This window comes from Ornithodoros turicata, chromosome 7 (genome assembly GCF_037126465.1).
Source record: "Ornithodoros turicata isolate Travis chromosome 7, ASM3712646v1, whole genome shotgun sequence".
Classification (NCBI taxonomy): Eukaryota; Metazoa; Arthropoda; class Arachnida; order Ixodida; family Argasidae; genus Ornithodoros; species Ornithodoros turicata.
Window position 1 is genome coordinate 377,037 of NC_088207.1, and position 12,955 is coordinate 389,991.

At 44.2% G+C, this 12,955-nt stretch overlaps 1 long non-coding RNA gene across 1 annotated transcript; it reads right to left on the minus strand.

The window, feature by feature from the left end:
• Positions 1-1,688: 1,688 nt before the first annotated feature.
• LOC135399432 (uncharacterized) lies at positions 1,689-8,155 on the minus strand. The gene is made up of 3 exons (XR_010424257.1): positions 7,927-8,155; positions 3,143-3,453; positions 1,689-1,961 (listed from the first exon to the last, which is right to left on the minus strand). It is a non-coding gene; the product is annotated as an uncharacterized LOC135399432 (long non-coding RNA).
• Between the last annotated feature and the right edge of the window lie 4,800 nt (positions 8,156-12,955).

The following is a 12,955-nucleotide window of genomic DNA, read 5'->3' on the forward strand; positions in this document are numbered from 1 at the left end:
CTAGAAGATGGAATATATGACACGGCGTCGCTGTTACGACACAGCGCTAACACGAGTGTGTGTATATGTATTTACAGCACAGCCCACCATATCTGGGAAAAGTTTAGTTTGAAAGGCGTAGGTGTTGGCTTTGTACCAGGATGTTTCTGTCCTCTTGCCCCTCTTGCAAGACATTTAGTTTATCTGACAAAAGCTGAGGACTTGAGCGAGTGGAAGAAGGTTGCTCCAAAAGACACTGTCCGCTTTGAAGAGGTCATTGAGGGTGAGACGCCTTCTGCACCTGTCGTATAACGCAGGTCACCTTACAAGGCAGCCCTCATGAAATTGATAACACAAGGATTCGAGGCAGGACTGTACGAGAGGGCAAGGTCCTTAGACGACTTCAAGAGTTCTTATAAAAGAAACAGCGAAACAACTAATCAAGATGATCAGGGGGTCACTCCCTTCACGGTGGGCGATTTGAGGCCCACTTTCGTCGTATTCATTGGTGGATTACTCGTCACTTTCCTAGCATACCTCGTTGAGAGACTGGTAGCTTGGCTTGCAAAGCACCAGAGCCTATGTAGAAAGAAGTGCAAGGAAGTGAAGAGCGTTTTGGATGAATAACCCCTGTCCGTCCGCGTCGTTTTGCGTTGTTCGTCATGGAGAAAGAAATGCAGGATTCGAAAAATTGGTTCCTTGAGCCCTTGAGGGAAGAAGTTAACCGTGCTGAGGTAAAATGTGTTAGTGTAAGAGTGCTAGTACCTTTTTCTTATTCAAGTAGCAGAAAGGTACCACTTGCTTTTCTATTATCGTTTCCTTTAAACATAATTTCTGGACACGCTAGTAGCAAGTAAAGCCTCATTAACAACACGACTGGGGGGAATGTTCAACAAAAGTGGAAATATCACACAACCAATGACAACAGCCTAGGACGTACACGGAAACACCGCTGGAGCCACGAGAAGAAATGCAAGACCCTGGGAAATGGTGCCAGTGTGGTATAATGGGAAGCGCACGTGACAAGCAATGAAGAGGAGTTGGTTGGAATCCTGCCGCTGTCTGGATCTCCCGACGACTGCCATATTTGAATCTCGAAAACAGCTGTTTTCTTCTGGTGCACGTAATGTGCGATAAAATAAGGCTTTATTAGGTAGTTTTAGAACAGGACACCGCATTGGACTATCAAGGAAGTCGTCACAGCGCAGTGCTTTACGCAATGCGCAGTGACGATTGCTTCTTACTTTGGGAGCGCCTGGATACCATTACCGTAACATTACCTATATAGTTTTGAACGATGGCGCAAAGGAGAAAGCACGCGGTATCAATGACATGTCGAACCTACGTGATTTCCCGTTAAAAAAAGTATACCGACATCGCTAAACGGCAACCAATGCGACCATTGTACGCTATACGTTTTAGTGTCCTTATGATGTGCTAAACATTACTCATATTTCATTGCAATCGGAAACCCTGATCAGCAGAGCGAGGTCACCGTGCTTTCTACAGCGACGACTGTTACCATATACAATAGTTTTTTAGTTGACTATATCATTCGGCCAGTAGTATGGGATCAGCTCAAGTATCCGGAAACTCACATCTTCGTCTGGACGCCATTAATTAGCAATTAGAGCTAATTGGGACCCCCCACATTATTCAGGACCCACCAGGGCGTCATTACACTAATTGGGGATCATCTAAGACACGTCCAGACCACTGTGTGAGTTTCCGGCTACTTGAGCTGATAAAAAATAAAAAAATAGGTAGAAAATAAAATAAAAAGATAGAGATAGAGTGGAGAGAAGGAGTTTAGTTGAAGATCAACGACGCCATCTTGTAGAAAGCGGTCCGGAACGGCCGCTGACTGTCGCTGGGCGACGGAGCACGGAGGCAAGTTGCAAAGCATCGCAGCACCAGTTCCGGACATCCTGTGACGTCAGCTGTGACGTCATCATGGCATGTCTGGGCAAGTTAGGACAGCTCTGGACATGCAAGGAGAAAAACACTCGTAATACAGAGGCTGGGAAAGCAAGAGTATGCAAACCATCAATAGCTAACAAGAAAAAACAATTAGTTACACAACAAATGAGCAAACCAGAACAGGAGCGCAGAACCATGCGACTGCTCCATCCGAGAGGCAGGCAGAAACTGACTCGTAATGCTTTTTTGTCCTGTATAAAGCCCCGCAGCTGCACCCCCTAGCGGTTACTTTCTCAACTAATCTCACAACAAAATTATTAAGAATCACGCCAGCGCTACTGCCGTTCCCAAGGCAGAAGATGATAGAAAATGCCGGGGATGCCCGGACAACAGCAACCAGCACTGGCACGAAAATCGCAAACAAAGCGGGAACAAAGTTGACGAAAGCATGAGTTACGCAACAAATCACCTCACCACAGCAGGAGCGCAGACCGATGCGACTGCTCTCCGTGACAACCAGCCAGAAACTGAGCGAGCGCGGGGAGCGCACGTCTTCTCCCAACGAGAGCCAGAGGTGGACTGACGTAAGCGCCACTCTACGGGTGCTACGCATGCGCGCGCTCGTAGCGCCCTCTGCGCGCTCCTACCGCCACCTGCGAGAGGCTAAGTGAGAAGAGCATTCCTGCGCCCCCTGCTGGCCGTTCTCATTGGTCCAGACATCATCCTATTGTCTCAGGGCTACCCTGTTTTTTTTCCAATAATGCTCCTTTGGTCAATCTGCAGTGAAGCCACGGTATGACGTCATCATGCACCTGCGTGCGCTCTAGACAGGGAACCCTATTGTTTATTGAATCGCTATCCCAAGATTATTTCCTCTATTGTTCTATAACGATTGAATAGGAAACTATTGCAGAAGAGCACCATGCATGAAAGCTGATCGTAGGAATTCCAAAGTCTTACTAAATGAGACTTGCAAAAGAACAAAATATCCTAACACGTAACTCCATCAACGACAAATAAGAGGACTAGGCACTCAACAAATCAACAAAGAGTACGGGTAAACAGGAGCGCAGAACTCAGGGCAGCACTATTGTCAAGACAACAATGTTCCTTGTCAAAAGATAAAAAAATACTAAGCGTCAACAAAGGAAAGCATGCATATCGGGGCATGTCAGGACAAATCGTACGACTGCTGGGCAACAGAGGAAAACAAACACTTGAACAGAGTGAAAAAGGCACTCACCATCATTTTTCCTGTTCACAGCATTCCCTCATTGTAAATCCGCTCGTCACAAAATCCACCTGCATCGTCGAACACCATTCACCAGTGACGAACCACATCCGCACCCCATCAGAGGCAGACAGAACCCCACCGAAGCTACGCTCTTCCACTGACGGCCAACGCCAGGAGCAGAATTTGCGTGTCGAGACCCGTCAGTGTCCAAGAGAGAAGTGAATCCTTGCGCCCCCTGCTGGCGGTTCTCATTGGTCGTGACGTCATCCTATTGTCTCAGGGCTACCCTGTTTTTTTCCACTAATGCTCCTTTGGTCAATCTGCAGTGAAGCCACGGTATGACGTCATCATGCACCTGCGTGGCTCAAGGACGCGTGCGCTCTAGACAGGGGACCTATTATTTATTGAATCACTATCCCAAGATTATTTCCTTTATTCTTCTATAACGATTGCATAGGAAACTATTGCAGAAGAGCACCATAGACAAGAGGAGATTGTAGCATTTCATTCCCAAAGTCTTACTGTACAGGAAAAAAAATGGTTCAGCAAGACATAAAGTCACACACCTGTCCCCCTCGCGGTTACTCTCTGAACTAAATGAATCGCAAAATTATTAAGAATAGCTCTACTCCCATTCAAGGCAGCACTATCGTCAAGAATATGCCTTGTACAAAAAGAAAAAAACTACATGTAGAAGGAAAGCATGTCAGAACAATCCCAGGCATGTCAGCACATGTTTGTCAGACAAGGGGGGAAAAAGCGAAAAGAAACAAAGAAGGAAACCAGCATCAAACTATTTCTTCTTATTCAAAAACAGTTCTCATCATAAATCTGCCCAGGACAATACACACTATTTTTCTATTGCCACACTTTTTTCCAGTAACGGTCAATGCATTGCTACAGACTGCGTGACGTCATCACATCCTGTCTCAAGAAGACACCGACAAAGACTCCTATTATTTATTGAATCGCAAGATTATTTTCTTTGTCCTACTCTTAATGACATTGATTCTCTCATTAAAATTCAACAAAAAAGCACCCCGCATATTAACGATTTTCACCCCAAAGGCTCATCATGGTCATTATAATTACAGTAAACTGCCACTGCTCTTTTAAAATAATAAGTGAGACCACTCAACATCACCTCCAGGCTTATGTAATACGTGACCCTTTCTATGCTCATACATTCGTTGTCTGAGGCTACACCTGCGAGCAAAAAAGGCGCGGAAGCCGGGTGGGCAAAGTTCCATTCGCGCATTGCGAGCATAATGGCGGGAAAGCCTGGGAGCAAAGTTCTATTCGCGCATTCCAAAGCACAAGACAGAACGCCTTTACGGGAACACGATAGCATTCCTATACTATATTAATGATTATTGCATTGCAGTTTAGAAAAACTACAACTAAACTATAATTTTAGGAGCCCAACTTTCTATGGAAACTATAATTGCCCTATTACTTGGATCGCTACTAATGAAGCGCACCAAATTTTTCTCTCTTCCCATTTCAGCCTTGTCATGCAGGGAAGCAGACTCATATCCAAAATAATTAATTTACACTGAGGGTGCCGTGCTTCAGGAATTCCTATCCTGCGCTCAGATGCAAGCATTTCTTCACGGATACCTTTAACAGCTGACTTCCTCAACATATCGAACACCCAACAAAATCAAACAAACAATCAGAGAAACCCTCTTCTCAGCTGCACCATGCGACTTTCTTCTGCGTAAAATCGGTGATTTGAAGAAGAGAGCAGCGAAAAATTGCGCGCGCTTGTGCTCGACCTGAAGCATATGCCAATAAACCAAGAAAAAGGCACTCATGTCTGGTATCTGATAGTGCCACATACACAGACGCATTGTCGCAAAGAAAGCACAGGACACGGATACACAAATTTCCTTAGGTGAGCAGGGAAAAGGCTTAAGACCACAGGTCACGACACATCGCCACGCGGCTAGCACAACATGACACCAACAAGATACTAGCAGCGGGAAGAACTGCAACACTGCTAAACAAGTCCAGACATGCCACGATGGCGTCACAAATCAGGAAGAAAAAAAAAAGAAAAAAAGCACACGCACGCACGCACAGAGGACAACGCATTAAACACACGGAGCGCTCAGGAATAATTGTAGCGTCACCGCACATCGCTACGAAGCTAAACGTCTAACACAAGACGACACCAACAAGATATTAGCGAAGGGTAAAAATTGCAACACTACCGAACAAGTCCAGACATGCGACATCGCATACAAAACACTGCTCATCGGGGAAAAGGCCTAAGCCTGCGGCGGATCATCATAGAGCGTACACAACTTCATTTTTTCTATTTTGCGTAAACTAAACGCGGTCTGCTTGGAAAACGACGTACAAATTTTCTTAACGAGCAGAGAAATATTTCTACTCCGTGCTCAGATACCAGCATTTCTGCTCAGATACCTATAACGGCTGACTTCCTCAACATATCGAGGAAAGCGAATACTAACACTCAACATATAACAAAAAACAAACAAATTCCATTCTCATGAACTCTCTCCTCTGCCGAGCGGCTTTCTCCTGCTCTACCTGGATGCTGACTGTTTCCCCTCATCTACATTCTAAGTAAAAGCCGTGAAAGGAGAAAAGAACCGCGAAAAATTACACGCATGTGTGCTCCAATAGCTGTAACTGCAAGAAACCGTAGCGCACGCCAATACACTGAGAAAAAGACACCTATTTCTGCCACCAGATAATTCTTGCATAATGCCACATACACAGTCGCATTACCCTTGCGTAAAGAAAGCACAGGACAGGGATACACAAATTTCCTTAGGTGAGCAGGGAAAAGGCTTAAAACCTCAGATCACCACACATCGCCACGCGGCTAGCACAACATGACACCAACAAGATACTAGCAGCGGGAAGAACTGCAACACTGCTAAACAAGTCCAGACATGCCACGATGACGTCACAAATCAGGAGAAAAAAAAGCACACGCATACACGCACAGAGGACAACGCATTAAACACACGGAGCGCTCAGGAATAATCGTAGCGTTACCGCACATCGCTACGAAGCTCAACGTCTAACACAAGACGACAACAACAAGATATTAACGAAGGGTAAAAATTGCAACACTGATCAAGTCCAGACATGCGACATCGCATACAAAACACTGCTCATCGGGGAAAAGGCCTAAGCCCGCGGCGGATCATCATAGAGCATACACAACTTCATTTTTCTACTTCGCGTAAACTAAACGCGGTCTGCTTGGAAAACGACGTACAAATTTTCTTAAGGAGCAGAGAAATATAGAAATTTCTACTCCGTGCTCAGATACCAGCATTTCTGCTCAGAAACCTGCAAAATTAAGCACTGCTTACTTCGTCAAGATATCGAACACCCAACAAAATCAAACAAACAACCCCACTTCCACTGGTAGAACACTATTCAGCTTTTACGCAGGAGGCTTTCTTCTACATAAAAGTAGAGAAAATAAGAAAAAGAGCAGCGAAATATTACAAGCACTTTTGCTTGACTTAAAAAACCTGAAGCATATGCCAATAAACCAATAAAAAGACACTCATGTCTGGTATATGATAGTGCCACATACACAGACGCATTACCCTTGCGTAAAGAAAGCACAGGACAGGGATACACAAATTTCCTTCAGTGAGCAGGGAAAAGGCTTAAGCCGTACCGCCTAGGAATAATCGGAGAATCACCGCTTATCGCTACGCGGCTAGCACAACATGACAGCAACAAGATATCAGCGAAGGGTAAAAATTGCAGCAAGAAAGACACTACTGAACAAATCTAGACATGCGACATCGAATGCCAAAACACTGGTGATCGGGGAAAAGGGCTAAGCCTGCGGCGGATCATCATAGAGCATACATAAGTTCATTTCGCGTAAACTAAACGCGGTCTGCTTGGAAAACGACGTACAAAGTTTCTTAGGGAGCAGAGAAATATAGCAATTTCTACTCCGTGCTCAGATACCAGCATTTCTGCTCAAAACCCTGCAAAATTAAGCACTGCTTACTTCATCAAGATATCGAACACCCAACAAAACCAAACAAACAACCCCACTTCCACTGATAGAACATTATTCAGCTTTTACGCAGGAGGCTTTCTTCTACATAAAAGTAGAGAAAATAAAAAAAGAGCAGCGAAAATTACACGCACTTTTGCTCGAATAGCAATAAGATAAAAAAAAATAAAATATCGACACACACGCTAATAAACTGTGACAAAGACACCCATTTCTGCTATCAGATAATTATTGCGTAATGCTAAATACTCATTTGCATTGTCCCTGCGTGAAGAAAGCACAGGGCAGGGATACACAATTTATCTTAAGCGAGCAGGGAAAGTCACTTCTACTCGAACAGCTTAATACCATAAAGTCTGAATTTTTGCAAAGCAAATAAAGCTTGAACAGCGCTACGAACGTGAGAGACACATACTAACAAACAAACATACAAACAAACAAACAAACAAACAAACAAACAAACAAACAAACAAACACTTATATTCATTTCTATTGATAAAGGCGTAAACCACACTACAAGAACAAGGCACGCGGCTTCAGGAAAGCGTATCAAATGCATCGCAACAGGACTGGCTCTCATAAAATAGCCTGCCCAAAACGAAGACTTCACCAGGTTCGCGAGGTAATTCCATTAAAAACGCTCTCGGTCTATCCTACAGATAGCAATGCAAGCGCTGCTTCCCTTATTTTTTAAGCCACTATTCCACGCAATGGCACATAAATGTATCACTCGTGTCACATGAAAAAGCACACACAAAGAACTTACTTGTCAAGTGGGATCCCTGGTTCACACATACACAGACACACACTCACATTTTCACAATCACAAACACAAAGTCCACCACAACCACATAAATCCATATTATTCCTCAGGTCAATAATTATCCTACCATCGTCAAAAGATGGCTCACTCTTGTATGCGATCGCAAAGCGATAGGTCCTCGTTCCGGATGTAATAGGATATCGCCACTCGGCCGACGCGAACCAAAAAAGAAAGAAAGGAATGCGCGTTCGCTATACATCCACAAAGAAAACGGTGCCGTGCTTCTACGCAGCGCTCATCATACAGGAGTGAATTGTCTTCTTCGTTTTCCTTTTATTTTCTTGCACCCATATATTTTGCAAGAATACTATAGAGCAGAACGGACAAATGTGAACATCATTCGCTACACACTGTAGCTCTCACCATTTTTAAACCAAACCACTGAACATGTGTTCATAGGTCTTCACTAAATAGGTGAGCCGATAATGACTCAAAATGAAATGAAATCAAATAAAATAATCATTCCAGCATCGCTGGCTGCAAGCTTGGGTACCCTGCTTGGGTCTGCTGGCGCTGGAATAAAAGATTTATCGCGAGGGTACTACAATGGTGAGCTCTGCTGCTGTTTAAGTGATAAAACAGTGCACCTGCTCGGGGAAAGGGGGTCGCGCGCGTCCAAACCGCGAGGCCCGCGTTGCGCTCGCACGGGGAATCGCGCGCGTCGCGTCCCGAGAAGGGGTCCGCGCGCGGCTCGCGTGGGGCGCGGTTCGGGAGCACTGTTTTATCACTTAAACAGCAGCAGAGCTCACCATTGTAGTACCCTCGCGATAAATCTTTTATTCCAGCGCCAGCAGACCCAAGCAGGGTACCCAAGCTTGCAGCCAGCGATGCTGGAATGATTATTTTATTTGATTTCATTTCATTTTGAGTCATTATCGGCTCACCTATTTAGTGAAGACCTATGAACACATGTTCAGTGGTTTAGTTTAAAAATGGTGAGAGCTACAGTGTGTAGCGAATGATGTTCACATTTGTCCGTTCTGCTCTATAGTATTCTTGCAAAATATATGGGTGCAAGAAAATAAAAGGAAAACGAAGAAGACAATTCACTCCTGTATGATGAGCGCTGCGTAGAAGCACGGCACCGTTTTCTTTGTGGATGTATAGCGAACGCGCATTCCTTTCTTTCTTTTTTGGTTCGCGTCGGCCGAGTGGCGATATCCTATTACATCCGGAACGAGGACCTATCGCTTTGCGATCGCATACAAGAGTGAGCCATCTTTTGACGATGGTAGGATAATTATTGACCTGAGGAATAATATGGATTTATGTGGTTGTGGTGGACTTTGTGTTTGTGATTGTGAAAATGTGAGTGTGTGTCTGTGTATGTGTGAACCAGGGATCCCACTTGACAAGTAAGTTCTTTGTGTGTGCTTTTTCATGTGACACGAGTGATACATTTATGTGCCATTGCGTGGAATAGTGGCTTAAAAAATAAGGGAAGCAGCGCTTGCATTGCTATCTGTAGGATAGACCGAGAGCGTTTTTAATGGAATTACCTCGCGAACCTGGTGAAGTCTTCGTTTTGGGCAGGCTATTTTATGAGAGCCGGTCCTGTTGCGATGCATTTGATACGCTTTCCTGAAGCCGCGTGCTTTGTTCTTGTAGTGTGGTTTACGCCTTTATCAATAGAAATGAATAGAAGTGTTTGTTTGTTTGTTTGTTTGTTTGTTTGTTTGTATGTTTGTTTGTTAGTATGTGTCTCTCACGTTCGTAGCGCTGTTCAAGCTTTATTTGCTTTGCAAAAATTCAGACTTTATGGTATTAAGCTGTTCGAGTAGAAGTGACTTTCCCTGCTCGCTTGAGATAAATTGTGTATCCCTGCCCTGTGCTTTCTTCACGCAGGGACAATGCAAATGAGTATTTAGCATTACGCAATAATTACCTGATAGCAGAAATGGGTGTCTTTGTCACAGTTTATTAGCGTGTGTGTCGATATTTTATTTTATTTTTTTCTCTTATTGCTATTCGAGCAAAAGTGCGTGTAATTTTCGCTGCTCTTTTCTTATTTTCTCTACTTTTATGTAGAAGAAAGCCTCCTGCGTAAAAGCTGAATAATGTTCTATCAGTGGAAGTGGGGTTGTTTGTTTGATTTTGTTGGGTGTTCGATATCTTGATGAAGTAAGCAGTGCTTAATTTTGCAGGGTTTTGAGCAGAAATGCTGGTATCTGAGCACGGAGTAGAAATTGCTATATTTCTCTGCTCCCTAAGAAACTTTGTACGTCGTTTTCCAAGCAGACCGCGTTTAGTTTACGCGAAATGAACTTATGTATGCTCTATGATGATCCGCCGCAGGCTTAGCCCTTTTCCCCGATCACCAGTGTTTTGGCATTCGATGTCGCATGTCTAGACTTGTTCAGTAGTGTCTTTCTTGCTGCAATTCTTACCCTTCGCTGATATCTTGTTGCTGTCATGTTGTGCTAGCCGCGTAGCGATAAGCGGTGATTCTCCGATTATTCCTAGGCGGTACGGCTTAAGCCTTTTCCCTGCTCACTGAAGGAAATTTGTGTATCCCTGTCCTGTGCTTTCTTTACGCAAGGGTAATGCGTCTGTGTATGTGGCACTATCATATACCAGACATGAGTGTCTTTTTATTGGTTTATTGGCATATGCTTCAGGTTTTTTAAGTCAAGCAAAAGTGCGTGTAATATTTCGCTGCTCTTTTTCTTTAATTTCTCTACTTTTATGTAGAAGAAAGCCTCCTGCGTAAAAGCTGAATAGTGTTCTACCAGTGGGAGTGGGGTTGTTTGTTTGATTTTGTTGGGTGTTCGATATCTTGACGAAGTAAGCAGTGCTTAATTTTGCAGGTTTCTGAGCAGAAATGCTGGTATCTGAGCACGGAGTAGAAATTTCTATATTTCTCTGCTCCTTAAGAAAATTTGTACGTCGTTTTCCAAGCAGACCGCATTTAGTTTACGCGAAGTAGAAAAATGAAGTTGTGTATGCTCTATGATGATCCGCCGCGGGCTTAGGCCTTTTCCCCGATGAGCAGTGTTTTGTATGCGATGTCGCATGTCTGGACTTGATCAGTGTTGCAATTTTTACCCTTCGTTAATATCTTGTTGTTGTTGTCGTCTTGTGTTAGACGTTGAGCTTCGTAGCGATGTGCGGTAACGCTACGATTATTCCTGAGCGCTCCGTGTGTTTAATGCGTTGTCCTCTGTGCGTGCATGCGTGTGCTTTTTTTCTCCTGATTTGTGACGTCATCGTGGCATGTCTGGACTTGTTTAGCAGTGTTGCAGTTCTTCCCGCTGCTAGTATCTTGTTGGTGTCATGTTGTGCTAGGCGCGTGGCGATGTGTGGTGATCTGAGGTCTTAAGCCTTTTCCCTGCTCACCTAAGGAAATTTGTGTATCCCTGTCCTGTGCTTTCTTTACGCAAGGGTAATGCGACTGTGTATGTGGCATTATGCAAGAATTATCTGGTGGCAGAAATAGGTGTCTTTTTCTCAGTGTATTGGCGTGCGCTACGGTTTCTTGCAGTTACAGCTATTGGAGCACACATGCGTGTAATTTTTCGCGGTTCTTTTCTCCTTTCACGGCTTTTACTTAGAATGTAGATGAGGGGAAACAGTCAGCATCCAGGTAGAGCAGGAGAAAGCCGCTCGGCAGAGGAGAGAGTTCATGAGAATGGAATTTGTTTGTTTTTTGTTATATGTTGAGTGTTAGTATTCGCTTTCCTCGATATGTTGAGGAAGTCAGCCGTTATAGGTATCTGAGCAGAAATGCTGGTATCTGAGCACGGAGTAGAAATATTTCTCTGCTCGTTAAGAAAATTTGTACGTCGTTTTCCAAGCAGACCGCGTTTAGTTTACGCAAAATAGAAAAAATGAAGTTGTGTACGCTCTATGATGATCCGCCGCAGGCTTAGGCCTTTTCCCCGATGAGCAGTGTTTTGTATGCGATGTCGCATGTCTGGACTTGTTCGGTAGTGTTGCAATTTTTACCCTTCGCTAATATCTTGTTGGTGTCGTCTTGTGTTAGACGTTTAGCTTCGTAGCGATGTGCGGTGACGCTACAATTATTCCTGAGCGCTCCGTGTGTTTAATGCGTTGTCCTCTGTGCGTGCGTGCGTGTGCTTTTTTTCTTTTTTTTTCTTCCTGATTTGTGACGCCATCGTGGCATGTCTGGACTTGTTTAGCAGTGTTGCAGTTCTTCCCGCTGCTAGTATCTTGTTGGTGTCATGTTGTGCTAGCCGCGTGGCGATGTGTCGTGACCTGTGGTCTTAAGCCTTTTCCCTGCTCACCTAAGGAAATTTGTGTATCCGTGTCCTGTGCTTTCTTTGCGACAATGCGTCTGTGTATGTGGCACTATCAGATACCAGACATGAGTGCCTTTTTCTTGGTTTATTGGCATATGCTTCAGGTCGAGCACAAGCGCGCGCAATTTTTCGCTGCTCTCTTCTTCAAATCACCGATTTTACGCAGAAGAAAGTCGCATGGTGCAGCTGAGAAGAGGGTTTCTCTGATTGTTTGTTTGATTTTGTTGGGTGTTCGATATGTTGAGGAAGTCAGCTGTTAAAGGTATCCGTGAAGAAATGCTTGCATCTGAGCGCAGGATAGGAATTCCTGAAGCACGGCACCCTCAGTGTAAATTAATTATTTTGGATATGAGTCTGCTTCCCTGCATGACAAGGCTGAAATGGGAAGAGAGAAAAATTTGGTGCGCTTCATTAGTAGCGATCCAAGTAATAGGGCAATTATAGTTTCCATAGAAAGTTGGGCTCCTAAAATTATAGTTTAGTTGTAGTTTTTCTAAACTGCAATGCAATAATCATTAATATAGTATAGGAATGCTATGGTGTTCCCGTAAAGGCGTTCTGTCTTGTGCTTTGGAATGCGCGAATAGAACTTTGCTCCCAGGCTTTCCCGCCATTATGCTCGCAATGCGCGAATGGAACTTTTCCCACCCGGCTTCCGCGCCTTTTTTGCTCGCAGGTGTAGCCTCAGACAACGAATGTATGAGCATAGAAAG